Here is an 18,156-nt window from a genome sequence, read left to right on the forward strand (position 1 = left end):
GGACCAGTAAAGAGCCATAGATCATTCATGGTAATAATAAAGTCAGTTTTAATTTCATTCAACATTTCCATGTGGATTCTTTTATAGCTGTAAAATAAGCAATATGTACTTTTCGTCATGCTCAAAGAGATGATGTCAGAAAATTTATTTACATTAACCAAAGCAGAGACATTAAAAACTGGAACGCACCACCTGGTTTGAGTGTTTTTTTATTTCAGCCTACAGTCATGTGAAGGGAGGAAGCTTTCACAGGACTCTAAGCAGTCCTGTGAAATATTAAGTACATCTTTACTGTTTTCAGAGAAGTTAAGATGGTAAATAGCAGTCAGGTGATGCTGATCAAATTTGTGAACGCCTCAGTAAAAGCAGAGGTTTTGGCAGTTTGCAGGTTTGACACATTCAGGTGTGTATTAATGCAATGTCATCTTCTCAGGAGTGGGAATCTCAGAAATTCAGCCAAAGGTCAGGCCATGTTTAGAGAAACTGTCTCAGACTGCAGGTCTCCTCCTTTAGCAATACGATTAGAAAAAAGACTGAACAAGCATGGCTTATTTGGAAGGGTTGTCAGGAGGAAGCCTCTTCTCCCTAGAAAAGAACATGGTATCAAAACTTAGCGTTGGAAAGTTGCACCTGAAGAAAAAAACCACAAGACTCCAGGAACAACTTCCTTTGGACATACCAGACCAAAGTGGAGATCTTTAGCCATAATTCACAGCACTATGCTTGGCAAAAACCAAACATAGCATATCAACTGTGGCACACGGTGGTGGACGGATGATAGTTTGGGCTTGTTTTGCAGCCATAGGACCTGGGCAACTTGCAGTCATTCAGTCTACCTTGTAAACCTCTGTATCTCGCCATCTGTCCAACAAAGGTTACTGCTAAAGCTTGTCCCACTTTGGGTCATGTGACAGGACAATGGTCCCAAGCAGAGCAGCAAATTTACAATGACCAAGTCCAGACCTCGCCCTGATTGAAATACTGTGCCAGGATCTTAAGATACCTGTGCATAAAACAAATCCCTACTGTCCTCAATTAACTGAAGCACTGCTGTAAAAAAGAGTGGGTCAAAATTCTTTCAGTGATCTGAGAGACTCATAGTCATACAGAAAATGATTACTTCAAATATTGCTGCTGAAATTTGATATAGAAGGTATTGAATCACAATGTGTGTTGTTTTCACACATTGAAAACAGAGTGCTATGAAGTCTTTCTTTTCCCCCCACAAATGTCATTACAGAATTACAATACACTACAGGACATTACAGTAAACTAAAACCACACAGGGTGAGTAAGTAGGAGTTCTTCTCCATAGTATTTTGGCACTGTACATGAATATGAAAGGGACTGAATCAGAGATGTTTTAGTTGAGAGAGAGCCTAGAACAGATTGAAATTTGATTTGGCAAGAAAGACACTTCTGTGGAAAGATGAGAACATCGGGCTTTATTATTTTTCATAGCTTTTCAGTCTGTTGGATAAAAATGAGAGTGCAGAAGAGATGCCTCAAATACATAATAATTTACACTGTATGCCAATTGTTAATTTTACTTTAGAGATTCCTCTTTATTAAAAAAAACAAGTTGTGACCTCAATTAGAAATGGAAACATTTTACTTCCAACAACAACTCAGTCAGCAGACTTGCATGGCTATAGTAGATTGCAACACCTCCAAATTCAGTGACATTTCTAGCTATGCCTGTATCTTTGAAATGCAGGAGTGGAGCAGGTATGGAACGCCAGGACTGCCATAATGAATTAATTAAATACACCATTAAATAATTAATTGAATGTGGCAATAATTAATTAAAATTGGAATTAATTAATTAATTAAATAGTTATGACACATGTAATTAATTATTTAATGGTGTATTTAATTAATTCATTATGGCAGTCCTGGCGTTCCATAGGGTAGCACATATACAGCATGCATAATAAATGTAGCTTGAAGACAAAGATCTACAGACATGTTGGCCCTGCAAATGTTATTGTTTATGTGCACCCTCCTACAAGTCAAGCAAAAAATGAATAAATAAATAAATAAATAAATATTACTGATTACACCCTGACAGCAAATAGGTGGACATGAAAGCTCTGGGATTTTACAGTTGTTTATTTCTGTATTTATTTATTTTATTGCATTGTCATAACAAACATTGTTGTAAAGTTGTGATGACTCTCTAAAGTGAATTCTTTGAATGGTGAGATTTTATATAAAATAAACCAAACCAAATGTTTCACTGCAGATATTTGGGCTCAAATCTTATTTGTTGTTAGTACTTAATATTTATCATCAATTCCTTTATTGAGCTAAAGCAAACCTTCCTGGAAAATAGACCATTAATATAAGGGTATTAAATGTACTCTGAGCATCTCATTTAATAGTTGAATGTCTATGAAATTGTATATTCTTTGAATGTCGAATGTTTGTCACAATCAGCTTGCTAGAAACAAAGATACATTCTCCTTTCAAGGACCAAATTTTGTGTTTTTTAAACAAAGGCTGCGTTTTATGTACAAAAAAATCAATAAAAATGAAAAAATAAAATACTGAAGTTATCAGTGCTATTTACACAACAGTTGCTAAAGAGAAAAAAAAGAACATCAGACAAAATTAAGCAAAACGATTCCCCTAAAAAGTGATATTGCTAATGTAACGGCCATTAACATTAACAACATTTCTATCACTGTGAAAACACGCTGTAGTTCTAATTTCTCCTAAATTTGAGTCTGTTCCTTCCTAATATAAACTAACAGAAATTCCTTTTCCCTGAAGTGTATCTGAATGCAAATTAGCTCTAAAAGACAAACAAAACAATGCAGTGTCCACATGTCTCTTTGGCCAGAGACTACAGACTCTGCGTGTCTCCATGACGTCGCATGCTCATGTGACAGAATCAACTTTGACTTCAGAATCAGAATAATTTATTAATCCCTGAGGAAATTATGTGGTTACAGTTGCTCCAAAACAATAAGAGCAGTAACAGACTGAACTAAATTAAATAATACAATATATTATGTATAAGTTATAAAATATACAAAATAGCTCTAATATATACAAATGGCTCAATTATAAATATCCAGAATATTACAGAGATTAAATATGTATGTTTGACATTTTACTCTAAACTGTAAACTATAAAACTTTTTTATTTGTTATTTTCACTGTAGAGGGTGTGCAAAAGGATGTAACTATTGCACTGTGCTTTAGATGCAGGAGGGGATAGTCATAGGCAGGAATGATTTCCTGTGTCATTCAGTGTTGCTTTTGGGTAATCTCAGCCCCTGCCTGAACGTGTGAGTGGCCAGCACATCATGGAGTAGGTAGAAGGTATTGTCCAGAAATGTCCTTATCTTGGACAACATCCGCCACTCCTGAACCACCTTAAGGGTTTCCACATCCATCCCCACAACATTACTGTGATTGTGGATCAGTTTATTGAGTCTGTTGGCATCTGTGACAGCATGGAACAGCATAGAGGATGGCACTCGCTACAACAGACTCATAGACATTCTTGAGCATTTACCAACAGATGTTAAAAGACCTCAGCTGCCTCAGGAAATAGAGACGACTCTTGCCCATCCTGTAGAGTGCAGTGGTGTTTTTAACAGTCCAGTTAATTATCTATGTGTATAGTTCCCTGCAATGTCCTCCGCAATGTCCACACCAACTCCTTGGATTAAAACAGGGATCACCGGTTTCCTGGTTCTCCTAAAGTCCACAATCAAATCTTTGGTCTTTGTCACGTTGAGCTGCAGATGATTCTGCGCACACCACGTGACGAAGGAGTCGACCACAGCCCCGTACTCCATCTCATCACCCTCACTGATGCATCCAACCACCGCAGAGTAATCAGAAAATCCTGAGGATGGCAGGTCTTTGTGCTGTGGCTGAGGTCTGTGGTGTAGAGGGTGAAGAGGAAAGGGGAGAGGACGGTCGCTTGCAGTGCCCCTGTGTTGCTGATCACCTTGTCATATGTTGACAACGCACATATTGTGGTCTGTAGCTATCCAGGACACAAGAGAAGCATCCACCTGCATTGCTGTTAGCTTATCACCCAAAAGGGTCGGCCTGATGGTTTTGAATGCACTGGAAAAGTTAAAAAAACATGACCCTCACAGTGCTTGCCGTCTGGTCACTGAAATACACTTGAAGTGTAGACTGACAAGGGTGTCTGCCAGCTCAAAAAGCTGTGTGTGTCTGTGTGTCTGTGTGTCCATGTGTGTAAATGTGCGGGCAGACACACACACGAATGTGTGTGTGTCTGCCCGCACATTTAATGTTGTCTGTCTGCATCTCTGGGTGTCGCTTCCTCCCTTCCCCTCCTTTGTCTGGCTTTCTCACCTGCCTGCACCTCATCACCTCATCTCTAACTTCTCCAGCCACTCTTCACCCAATAATTCTGTCTGCTGTGCTGGTAGTTTGTTGCCTTATACTTTCCTTCATGCTAAACAGTTCCTTCTGTGTGCTTGGATCACTTGTGTGTGCCTGCTAGCAACCCTGCTCATCTATTACCTGGTGCTCTCCTGCCAACCCACTCTCCCCTGGCAAACTCAGTGCCTCGTCTCTCCAAAGCCCTGTCTCCAGCCAGCCCTGGACTCCATCCCAGCCACCTTTCTCTCAAACACTTGTTTCCAATAAAACCCTAAAACTGCTTCCTGGTGTCCTGCTTGAAAATCCACTTGTTGCCAAAAAATATTATAAGGCGAAAGGGGTACTGTTGCTATTATCTAATAACCAATTTTTAAAATGATGTGAGGTAAAAATAAATAAATAAATAAAAATAAAAATATAAAATTGAGAAATAACCATAAAAAAGAGCTGTAGTTTATCTTAGAGTTTGTAACATAACTATTTTAATTTAACAGGTACTTTTAAGGTAAAACACAATGACTGGATTTAGGTTTATATGAGATTCTTTTCTCTGGACATGAGAAAACAAAACAGCATGCAGCAGTGATTCATGATGTGTTTGTTGGAGCTTGCTTAATGGTTAGCTGTTTAAAAAACAATATATATTTTCAGTCTCTAGAGCGGCACAATCTCATCTTGTGAAATGTATTTCAGTGAAAGTATAGGGACAGGCCACCACAAAGCTACATATAATCGTGAATGTGGAAGCCCAGCTAGCATCCTTAACAAATTTCTTATGAGTGGCGCTTGTTTGAATCCACATTAAAATGCTACACTTTGCTGAAGAAAGGCTGAACATGATTTCCCCACAGACGGCCCCAGTTCAAAGGTTCTGCATAATGTCTAAGGAGCAGCAGCCTGTCGGACATTTCTCAATGTAAAAATCATAAACACAAGGCTCAGTTTCTACTGTAGACTCTGAATTACAAATAATGGCTACAAATTATGCGGAAAAAGCGAAATGTTTTTAAAACTGTGATTAATTTTATAAACGTGTGAATAAGATCATCTTTTTAAAATCTGGCTCCAGAAATGTGTTTGTGTGTGTTTTTTTCATTCTGATATTTCATTGTTTTGCATTGCACAGAATGATGTTTGTGCACATTTAGATGCTTCTCACTTTTGCAAATTTGAATATAGTCCATATATGGAGACAGACAGTGCATTTAACTTTTAACATGAGAATTCTTCACATATTTAAGGTCCTTGACAGGGTCTTTTGGGGGGTAAAACATAGATTAAAATTGAGACTATGTGCAAAACAGTGTTGGTCTTAAAGTTCTGTAAAAATCTCTGTAGCAGACTTTTAAGATTTAACTAAATAGTTTTGGCTTGCTGCCTTTATTCAACCTCATTTTAAGAAGAGAGAACCTGCTCCCTGTGCAGTAACTTATAATTAAGCAGTGAATCACAACTGTTAAAGTTTAACAGTTAAAGAAAAATAGCTTTGTGAATAATCTATGTGGTGCTAAATACTGAGACATTTTTTCTTTCTTTTTGTTGTCAGGATAACAGCAAATATTCCAAAAGTATAAAAAGTAAAAGTTCATCAGCTAATTTTGACCTGCTGCCAACTATTTGTGATTCCATCTACAGTATATCATAATAATGTTTTCTCCATGTGAGGAGAACGTTAGAAAAATGCTCTGACCACAGGGCAGATAAAAAAATAAAACATAATATATTTTAAAATAAAACTGGATTACAGCTTCATAATATCAGAAAACAGTGCACCAAAGATAATCCTTAAACACATATAATCAGTAATTCAGTTCTCTGAAAAGAACATCTCAAAATTACAGACTGAACTAGAAACAGAGTAAAATATCTGGTAATGGGTTTAATCTGTAACACAGTTCCTGAAAATCTGAAATGGAGACTCTCACAGGCACTCAGTACATCATGTCATCTTGCTAATATAGGGATATATTTTCCACTTGGCAGAGCATCCAGTGATTAAACATCCTCAGTTTCCAAGCCCATAAGAATGTCTCTATAGAGTGCTGAAAATTGACTGGATGGCCATTATGGCTAAACTGCACTAATCAGACTTTTAGTCTCTTCTACATGGTTCCATATCTGTGTGTGTTATTTGTCCTTTTCTGCTACTTTTTTGAGCATTTATCACACAGCAGTTTAGATTTACATATTTTGAAATTGGTCCATGTACAGGGCCATGACAGTGATTTCTTCATTTGGTATAGATTTGCAGACTTAAAGCATGGTTCAGCCTTTTGAGATGCATATCAAACACACACACACACACACACACACACACACACACACACACACACACACACACATACACAGAGAGAGAGAGAGAGAGAGAGAGAGAGAGAGAGAGAGAGAGAGAGAACTGAAAACATTGTTTTAACGTGAAGACTTTTGGCTGGGAAAAAGCAAAATAAAGCTGCATAATATTATCTATAAGCAAATTAATTCAGTGAATCAGACCTAACATAACAGACTGAAATGTAGAAGCTTGTGTTGCCTTGACATTTACAATGTCAGTGACACAGATAACATTTTTGGCTGCCTTGCAGTCTAATAGGTGAAACATCGGTCACACAGGAAATAATGGATGGTGAAAATTGTTCATTATTTATATATACCGATGTATATATGAAGAAAAAATAAGATAGCAACCTATTACAGAGGTATGACCTTTTCCATGACACTTCCTGTGATTAATGTTCAACATCTGTGTATATAAAGGTGGTCATTAAATCATTGAATATCTGCGATACAGCGGCTGTAAGAGTCCAGTAAGCTGTAAGAGTGCTGGGTGCTGGTGCTAGGACCAATTCTGTTTACATTATACATGCTTCCCCTAGGCAGCATCATTAGAAGACATAGCATACATTTTCACTGCTATGCAGATGACACCCAGCTCTATCTGTCCATGAAGCCAGATAACACACACCAATTAGTTAAACTGCAGGAATGTCTTAAAGACATAAAGACTTGGATGGCCACTAACTTTCTGCTTCTTAACTCAGATAAAACTGAGGTCATTGTACTCGGCGCTGAAAAGCTTAGAAATATGGTATCTAACCAGATTCTTACTCTGGATGGCATTACCTTGGCCTCCAGTAACACTGTGAGGAACCTTGGAGTCATTTTTGACCAGGATATGTCCTTCAACGCACATATTAAACAAATATGTAAGACTGCGTTCTTCCATTTGCGCAACATCTCTAAAATTAGAAATATCCTGTCTCAGAGTGACGCTGAAAAACTAGTTCATGCATTTATTACTTCCAGGCTAGACTACTGCAATTCATTATTATCAGGATGTCCAAAAAACTCACTGAAAAGCCTTCAGTTAATCCAAAATGCTGCAGCAAGAGTACTGACAGGGACTAGAAGGAGAGAGCATATTTCTCCTGTTTTGGCTTCCCTTCATTGGCTTCCTGTTAAATCCAGAATTGAATTCAAAATCCTGCTCCTCACATACAAGGTCTTAAATAATCAGGCCCCATCTTATCTTAATGACCTTGTAGTACCATATCACCCTATTAGAGCACTTCGCTCCCGCTCTGCAGGCCTACTTGTTGTTCCTAGAGTATTTAAAAGTAGAATGGGAGGGAGAGCCTTCAGTTTTCAGGCCCCTCTTCTGTGGAACCAGCTTCCAGTTTGGATTCAGGAGACAGACACTATCTCTACTTTTAAGATTAGGCTTAAAACCTTCCTTTTTGCTAAAGCATATAGTTAGGGCTGGACCAGGTGACCCTGAATCCTCCCTTAGTTATGCTGCAATAGATGTAGGCTGCCGGGGGATTCCCATGATGCATTGAGTTTTTCCTTTCCAGTCACCTTTCTCACTCACTATGTATTAACAGACCTCTCTGTATTGAATCGTATCTGTTATTAATCTCTGTCTCTCTTCCACAGCATGTCTTTATCCTGTCTTCCTTCTCTCACCCCAACCGGTCGCAGCAGATGGCCGCCCCTCCCTGAGCCTGGTTCTGCCGGAGGTTTCTTCCTGTTAAAAGGGAGTTTTTCCTTCCCACTGTCGCCAAAGTGCTTGCTCATAGGGGGTCATATGATTGTTGGGCTTTTCTCTGTATCTATGAAGCGCCTTGAGGCGACATTTGTTGTGATTTGGCGCTATATAAATAAAATTGAATTGAATTGAATTGAATTGAATAATTAGTGAGTTTTTTCAATCATCACAAGGATTTCAGGTTAAACTGTGTTCATTTTTATTTGCTTGATATCTTTGCATTTAAAGCTGAAATCCCAAAATAATCCAATTCAAATCCAAAAAAGTTGCCCCATGATCAGAATTTTGATGTAGACTGTGTAGTATTCTTTCCACTTCCACGGACTTTATCTATATAAGCTGGAGCCATCTGATAAATAACAGCAGGGAACCATTACAAGAGAATTTAATCAAACTGCAATGATTATAATGCCAGCTATTTTACACAAGGATAGTTGAAACTGTCCTTTCAGACTTGAGCTTTAGATTTAAGAGCAACATATATGCATGTTCTGGGAACAATTAAGCCCAAAGTGCAGCATTACAAAGGTCTCAGTGCCTTGTTAAGGATACATGATCAATGACATTGGGGCTTGGAATGGCCACAAGCTACAAACTGCCAGCTGGCATTTCAAATCCAGCCCTTTGTTGTACTGATCAAATTGGAAATGTCTCTTTATCGAGGCTTTACTTCCAAGGTCAGCATCTTATCTCATGACTTATTAGTGAAAAGCATTTACTTTGTGTTTGTCTGTTCTGCAGATACCAGTTTGTATTATTTTGAAGCTAAAGCTGCCTGACAGGGCTAATTTTATTTTGTCTGCTGGTACAGTACACCCATAAGAGGCAAAGTAAAACACAGTCAGAGCGAAATGTCAGAGTTGGAAGATGTTTTCTGCTTAACTTTTTGTTAACCATGGTGGAGTTAATGGCACTGTCACCTCACAGCGGGAAGGTCCTGTATTTGAATTTGGGACCTTTCTGTGTGGAGTTTATATATTCTCACTGTGTCTGCATGGGTACTCCTCAGGGATTCCTCCCACAGGGTGGGTTCAAGTTAAATGGTGATTTTGATTTGACTTTATGTGTGAACTATTGTCTGTTTCTGTGTGGTGGCCCTGCGAGAGAGAGGCGACCTGTCCAGGGTATACCCTGTCTCTTCCTCTGTGGATTCTTTAAACATTATGACTTAAAGAAAAACGTTAACCAAACCTTCACGATTCAGTCTAAGTGCATTCAGACAAGTGTATAAAACACAGCAAAGATGCAAAGATTTACAGCAGCAGTTAAATGATACAAGAGCTGGATTGTTTGAGATTCTGAGAAAAGACAATGGAGTAAAAGTAAAATGTCTTTTATCAGGTGCTCACAGGTTCTTGCACTAACATTAAGTACAAAGTTTAACAAATTGTTTTTTGTTTCTTGCTTTATTTTTTGCTTGCTTTTCTTTCTTTTTACATAAACATTTTAAATATTTAAAAAAGAGTTTGACTTGAACATAATAAATTTACTGCAATTAATTTATTAATAACTTTTATTTATTTTGATTTTTTTCCCTTAAAAAACTACATCAACTGCAAGCTTTAGAAACAGTCAAGTGATCTTTTTAAATTAATTTTGTAAGGCTTCACTAGTGAGGTCATTTCCTCTTAAATATGGAGGTCTGCCCACTTGTCTGCAGTTGTTTGATTTTGAAAAGTGAGAGTGCGGCATTCATTGAAAACCTACAAACACCGGTGTTGTGACAGGTCCGTTAGGTGGTTCTGTATTTATCACTCGTTACCAGCATCGTTTGTATCGCAACAAGCATTCAAATTTTCTTTAGCTTTCTATTTTTTCCCAAGCTCTTTTAGTGAAATGTCAGCAAAGCAATTCTCATTCAGCTGGCTAACAGCTAGTAAGTTAGCTGAGTTCATCACAGTAGCTGAGACAGCCTGCTAAGTCCCCCCTACCCCCCCCCCCCTTTTTTTTTGATAAATGTTCTCTATTGTATACAGGTATTATGTAAAATTCTTTCAAATTTAAGGGGATGGAGTTAATAAGATAAGATAACCTTTGTTAGGAAATTTGTTTTGTTACAGCAGAAAGTGGACAGTGCAAAGTTACAGTAGCAAAATTAAGAAAAAACACTGGAAAAGGATAAGATAATAAGAATACAAATAAGATACTGTACACAATAGAATAAAATACTACATACAACAGAATAAAATACAACATTGTCAGAAAAAGAGAATTGCACTTAGTGTTATTGCACATGTGTGGATGTGTGTCTTAATGAAGGAATATGTTGCTGCACGTCTGCCTTTTAAAAGTTCTTGTTTCAGTCTTTTGCAACAACAGCTAATATTACGAGAAACCAAATGTGCTACCCACTTCACTCACTTTAATAAACAACACAGGTTCCTGTTCTCACCACAGCAGAGCATGGTGTTGGGCAAGCATTTCGAGCATGCCCAACACGTTCTACGCCAAGCTTCACAGCCGTCTTATTCAGCCAATACCTATTTTCAAATAGAAGATTTCCAATACAGTTAATACAGCAAAGGTTTCGGATGAAATTTAAAACTTTCACAATGGAAAGAGATTTAACCCAAACCTCAAACTGAGATTTTGAATTCTAGCATTTGCCCACTTTGTTTTCATTTTTTGTTTTCCTCTTTTTCTTCTCCTGCCTTTTCTACTGTTTACAGCTCAAGCTTCAACATCCTTTGTCCACTATATCCGCCATCCCACCTTTGCACATATCCAAACCATCTCAGCTTTCCCTCTCTATTTGTCACTTGGGTTTGGTGGCCTCAGAACTGATTACTATGAAGAACATAGATCATCTGTTTTTACCAATCCACATGTAATTTGTTCTCAAAACAACCACAAAAATATAGAGTTGTAGCTAAAATATTACATAACTTTCAAACATAAAATCATCTTGTGAAATAGTTGATTAATTTTCGATCACACGCTTACATTCATTCAGGACGAGCCTGTTGAGCCACCTCTTTTTTGTTATAGTAATCCATGACGACCTAGACTGTTACAACTTTATGGAGGTCTCCCAAGAACTGCTGATGAACTTCTTCATAATGATTGGAGTGATCTTTACACTATATCTGCTACTACAATTATTACCAAGGGACTGAATAACACTGTATTCATTCAGAGTACAGTAGTCTGGAAGCTGGTAAACTGTTCCCCAACTTAGAGACTCAAGTGTGCGGATCACTGTATCCAAGCATAGTGTCTTGTTTTGTTTTTTGGTGGAGTTATTTTCATTGTTTTGTTGCAATAACTGGACTACAATAGAATTCTAATAGTCACTGTTTTGAATATGAAGGTTAACCAAGCAGGTATTAACAAATCACAGAACCAGGACAGTGGAATATGTACATTTTAGAGTTTTGACAGTTTACAGTGTAATGAATCAAATCTGTTACTGTGATATTCAAAAGTACATGCCATGTCTTTAGCACTTAAAAGTCTTTTTAAAAATGATTTATTTTAATATTTCTTAAATATAGTTTACTATAGAAATAGTTTTGTGTGATTTGTTTTTGAGTTTTCAATGTTGATGTTTGACCATTGTTTAATTAAAAAAAGATGATGAAAGTGAACAATAAATACGCAGTTTTCATAACTCAAAAAATGACTTGTACTCTTTTCTTTTAAGTTATGCCACCTTATTCACATTAGATGTCACAATCAGCGGGGCTGACTGTGTGTAGAGTGAGAGGTGGACCCAAATGCAGACGAAACAAAACGTGAAACGTGACTTGAATAACCAAACACGAGCCGTTTATTAAGGCTGGCAAAATAACTGCAAACAAAAGGCAAAAGGCAAGGCTAACAATAAACTAAACTGGGTAAGCTAAATTAAATAAAAACCTACAACAGGAACATGGACCTGATATAAGAAAACTTGACATGAACTCTTGGCCTAGAAACAAAGCAGATGATCTGACAATGACACACTGAAAACAGATGACTTAAATACACAGGAGGTGATTAGAGGACGTGGGAACACATGGGGGAACAGCTGACTGACATGAGGCTAATGATAGGACAGGGGAAGTGAAACTAAATACATTGAGCAAAGAACACACCACTCCTTCAAAATAAAACAGGAAACATGAGACGCAGACATGACAATACAAGCTTGATAACATAAGACACGCAGCATGAAACACAAAGGGTGAGGGAAACTTAAATACAGGGGAAGAAAACACAAGGAGTCTAATAACCAAATGAACTAATTTAATGAACTTAAAAACAACTAATAAACAACATCCAAATAAACTAAAACTTAAAACACTGGGTCAACAGACCCAGGAACATGACATTAGAGACATAAATCAAGACTTTAAGTTGTAGTCAAAGGAGCTTGCAAAGAAAAGCGTCTGGACTTCTTTAAGTTACTTGAAGACGTTTCACCTCTCATCCGAGAGGCTTCTTCAGTTCTAAGGTCAAATGGTGGAGAGTCCCAGATATAAACCTGGTGGGAGTTTCCCCCCACAGAGGGACAAAAGGACCCCCTGATGATCCTCTAATCGCCTGAGCCAAGGTGTGGAACTGGGTGTGGGTCCCAATCAGCCAGAGTTTCTGGTGAGTTCATTGTGAAACCTGGCCCCACCTTATCATGCGAATTCCTGAGGTCAGATGGCCCAGGGTGTGAGTGGGCATTAAGGCGTCTGGGAAGGGATCTCAAAACTGGATTATAGATGGCAGAGAGTTGGTGTCGTAAACCACCGCCTCTGTTCAAAGATGGTCGCTCACAGTGGACATAGATGGCTTCTTTCACTCCTCTTTCAAACCATCTGTCCTCTCTGTCCAAAATGTGAACATTGGCATCCTCGAAGGAGTGTCCTCTATCCTTAAGATGCAGATGGACAGCTGAGTCTTGTCCTGTGGAGGTGGCTCTTCTGTGTTGTGCCATGCGCTTGTGAAGTGGCTGTTTGGTCTCTCCAATGTAGAGGTCTGGGCATTCCTCACTGCACTGTACGGCATACACCACATTGTTAAGTCTGTGTTTTGGCGTTTTGTCTTTCGGGTGAACCAGTTTTTGTCTGAGTGTGTTGCTGGGTCTGAAGTACACCGGGATGTCATGCTTGGAGAAAACCCTCCTGAGTTTCTCTGATACACCGGCTACATAGGGGATGACAATGTTGTTGCGTCTGTCCTTCTTATCCTCCCTCGCTGGTGTCTGATCTTCTTTTCTGTGCCTCTTTGCTGACTTTAAGAATGCCCATTTAGGATAGCCGCACGTTTTGAGTGCTTCCTTTACATGTGTGTGTTCCTTCTTTTTCCCTTCAAGCTTAGAGGGAACATGTTCTGCCCGGTGGTGTAGGGTCCTAATTACTCCAAGTTTGTGTTCCAGAGGGTGATGGGAGTCAAACAGGAGGTACTGGTCTGTGTGTGTGGGCTTCCGGTAAACTTCGATGTTGAGGTTGCCATTCTCTTCAATGTGCACAGCGCAGTCCAGGAAAGGCAAACAGTCGTCCTTTGTGTCTTCCCTGGTGAACTTGATGTTTTTATCCACAGCGTTGATGTGCGCAGTGAAGGATTCCACTTCTTGTGTCTTGATTTTGACCCAGGTGTCGTCTACATATCTGTACCAGTGGCTGGGTAACGTCTTCAAGTAACTTAAAGAAGTCCAGACGCTTTTCTTTGCAAGCTCCTTTGACTACGATGACCTGGATGACTGAGAACCTTCACAGACACTTTAAGTTGTATTTAATAAATATTTGTGAATATAAATATTAAACATTTTACTTTTAGTCAAATGTAATTCAAATGTTGGAGTTCTTATAAGCTTCAACTTTTAAGTTCATAAACTTAATAACCTTAGGGCAATCGATTGCCTTAATTTATTGAAGTTCTGCTAACTTCTTTGGGTTTACACTGTACATTACATGGGTTATTGTGGATCTCTGCTGAAATACACATTTCCAAAATCAAAAATTGAAAAGAACTGAAAACATATTTTCATTGAGGAAGCACTTGTTTTTACTAAACTATGTAATCCATTATTTTCTCAGATGGTTGTACAAACAATAACAATATTATGTCATATCCATATCATAGCATGACAACATATGCTCAAGTGTTGGGTTTTCTTAGTTATATTTTGTAGGGTCTTAAACCTACAATGTGAAGTGCCTTGGCATTCATTTTGTTGGCACCATACAAATAAACTGAATTGTAATGAATATAATATCAAGCCCCACACTTCTGCCTTTCTATACACTTTGTCCAAAATACTGGCTCACACTACCAAATCAATGCACAAAACAGGGTCCACAAGGACATGAATGAGCGTGTGTGGTGTGAAGGAACTTGACTGACCTGCACTGAATCCTGATCTTGCTTTTGGACTGAGTTCATTGATTTGTAGGGTGAGCCAATACATGTGACAATTAAAGTGTAAGTAGCTGAAATAATTTTTAACAAACGGGTAAAAGAAGGAAAAAAAAATCAGAACTGCTGCACTCAAACCTATTGGACAGAGAGAGCGTCTTGCAAGATGGCGAGAGAGTTTGTCTTCATTGTTGTTCGTCTTGTGTAAATGTCCAGAAAGCATGGGCCATGGATCATCTGTGGAGACAAAGGTAACAACACATTGTTCACTTAAATTATACAAGAAATTCGCTAAAAATGGCAAAAACAGTTACCTAATTTGAAGTTCTCCACTCAAATTCAGTAAGCCGCTGGAGGAAAGTTTTGACATGAGGGTTAATTGCTTCACAGTGGTCCCAGTTTTTCTGCATGTCCCAACCTTGGATGTACATTTTGTTCCCTCTTCAGGGTTTATCCTTACAAAAAAACCTTAAAACATGCCATAATAAATAGTAACATACAGTAACATTGAGTTGTGATTTGAAATAATGAGTTACTTAGGGATAATTTATTCATCATCTATCACTATTAGCTAACTGTTCAAACATACCTCTGAATTAGTTCCAATGTTGCACACGCTGACTCCTGGTATTCCAGGTTCAATACATAGAATGAACCAAAGAAGACTGACATCGCAGCAAAGGTGTTCTCTTTGTCCAGCTCGACAATTACACGCCCCTCTGCACTCACCATCCAACAGGTGGCGGTCATTGAGCTTTGTCCTTAAATGTATAGGGGCAACATGTTGTCATTATGCAACATAAAATAATTTCAGTACTTCACTTCTTCACACTGTCTAGATAGTCATAAAGCAAATAGCTACGTACAGTTAATTATTAATGGCCTTATGTACATAAGTCCATTTTAACATATTATAATTGTACATAATTGGGAATTATTTTGCACATTAAACACACCTAACAAAGAGTCAGCCCAGTTAAATTACCGGAGACAAATCAGCTGTATGGTTATTTTGGAGTTTATAGTTGTGCTGCTGTTAAACTTTACAGTATTGACTTCAGTATTTCTGCTGTTGGTGTAGCTAGACTACTATGTTGATCAGTAATATGTAATGTGAAATTTGATATTCACTGAGACACATGTCCAACAACCTTGGTTTATAAAGGAAATTACAGAAATTTGAGCTAACAAAACAGAGACTGGATACCTGTGTCCACGAAAAGCTCCTGTGCCAAACAGAAATTTTAATATGGTCTAATCAGCTCTATTTCATGAATGACTTCTTACCAAGCATAATCAGCCTTGGGGTGATGGGCAGGTTGCTCTCTGCTTCAAGGGACATCCTGGTAGATGTTTCCTGCCAGAAAAATGACCAAGACATTTTATGTAACGAAAAAAAAAAAAAAAAAAAAAAAAAAAGGACAGCAAGCAACAGCATCAAACATAGAGCTGTATGAAAAAAGCTTACATCTGCTAAGACAAAGAGGGAGTCTTCATCTTCCTTGTAATACTTCATCATGAGAAGTATGGCTGCTGTGCCAACCTTGTTGTTGGTCAAAACTCTCTCACTTTCTATCTGCTGGATGAGTGTCTTTATACCAAGGTTCCATTTGAGCTTCTGGCTGGAGAAATAGTTAATAATCCTTCCGCCTTTGGTTATGAGGGCCTGACCTAAGCGCTCACTGATATCGATGGCTGTGAGTTTGGAAAAGTGGTTTGAAAGACCTTTCCGAGTAAACAAGAATGGCCACTGCTCCTGAATTTCAGCTACTGAAAGTGAGGGACAACTGTTGATAAGCTGCCGCTGAGAAATATATGTGAGGCACATGAAGTCATCCACATCAGGTCTCTCCACAGCTCCAGGTTCTTCTGAATTAAAAATTGTTAACAGGATGTGTTTCTTTTCCTCTAAAGAAACTTGTGTTTCCCCCTAAGGAAGTTCAACTGGCTGCCAATTTATACAACCATAGCTATCAACAAGGCAACTTTTTTAGGTGAGGTTGCATTACTGTTGGGACTGCAGTCTTCCTCATTCCTGGTTCTCTTTGTTTGACGAAGTCAATGTGTTGTATCATCTTGATTAACATGTTCAACTCTAGATTTGATGCTTCTTAGTATTGAATAATGTCCACAACCCAGTCTTTCTCCCTTTTCAGAAAAATCTGCAAATGTTTGAGGGTATCTGTTTACAATGATCTTAGCAACCTCTTCACAAGATGCACTTTTAGGGTTTCTGCAGTTAACTTGCATGGCCTCCACAACAATTCTAACCATACTTCTCCTGTCCTCTGGATGACCTCTGTCTCCTCTTGTAATTGCATGCGACAGTTGGAGTGGAAATCTTTCCGAAGCTCCAGAGTAATGGTGTCATTCAAATTCTTTGGTCTGCCATCTAAAAAAAAGAGAGAGATTATTGGAAAAGCAACTTTATATGGCTATTTCAACAAATATGTCCACATTAAAAGATGAACCCTGCAATTAGGATTGGGTACTAACAGAAAGGCGGTTTTGGGGGCCTTGTCTGAAGATGAAAATCAATCCCAGGACTGCAAAAGAACTACAAACTCAAGGTCTTGCATTGAAAAGTTGAAAAATACATCGTAAAATACAGTATATTTTACAGTTTGTCACAATTTCCACCCTTAGTCCTACCATTACCAACGAAAGGTTAATGGTATTAGATTCAGTGTCTACTTTTGTTTCGTGCATTGCACAGCTGCAAAGATCCTGAAATTCTGTATAGTGCTGGTTGGCAAGAGCATTTTAGCCTGCATCTTTAAATGACACAAAGTCAACTGTCTTCTAATAGATTAACTGTGTCCTGTCCTTGTATTATGGCAAATCCCCCAATTTCTTGTTGCCTTGACTGCTGAACTGTCTACTTATGTTTTTGAGAAATATGGCTGGAAAATGATGTTTGGACACTGAAGTATTTAGAGCAACCTTCAAATGGACATAATCACCCCCCCCCCCCCCCCCCCCCCCATCTTAGATATGAAATCTGAGAGGGGCACAAAGAGCTGTGAAGTTTTGTGCAGCATACCCACATCCAGGAACTTGACAGCTGAGGTCACCAGTGAACTTATAAAACTCCTCCTCGGTGGTCTCTCTTCTTGTTCTGTGATTTCTAGGCATATGTGAATGAAGGGCAGAAAATGTTCTGAAAGTGGCAGGGCAGTTCTCAGTTCCACAAGAAAGCCTAGTAGCTACATGTTTGTGGCTTTTAACATGCAAACTGAACAATATAAATTTGCGTGCACTGAAGCCACAAAATACACATAGTTGCAAAAAGTTCAGTGACCAATTACTAGTGATGTGCAGATGAAGCTTCATGAAGCACTGAAGCTTTTCATCCAATTGGTTCACCCCAACGCAAAGCTTCATGAAGCTTCATTTGCTCTAGTATGACA

The 18,156-nt window shown here is 38.5% G+C and overlaps 1 pseudogene across 1 annotated transcript; it reads right to left on the reverse strand.

Moving 5' to 3' along the window:
* Positions 1 to 15,898: 15,898 nt before the first annotated feature.
* LOC146518544 (uncharacterized) lies at positions 15,899 to 18,045 on the reverse strand (annotated as a pseudogene). Its single transcript, XR_014874301.1, has 3 exons — positions 17,790 to 18,045; positions 16,215 to 17,138; positions 15,899 to 16,103 (listed from the first exon to the last, which is right to left on the reverse strand). The product of XR_014874301.1 is annotated as an uncharacterized LOC146518544 (transcript).
* Positions 18,046 to 18,156: the final 111 nt, after the last annotated feature.

This window comes from Neolamprologus multifasciatus, chromosome 5, assembly GCF_963576455.1.
Source record: "Neolamprologus multifasciatus chromosome 5, fNeoMul1.2, whole genome shotgun sequence".
Lineage (NCBI taxonomy): Eukaryota > Metazoa > Chordata > Actinopteri > Cichliformes > Cichlidae > Neolamprologus > Neolamprologus multifasciatus.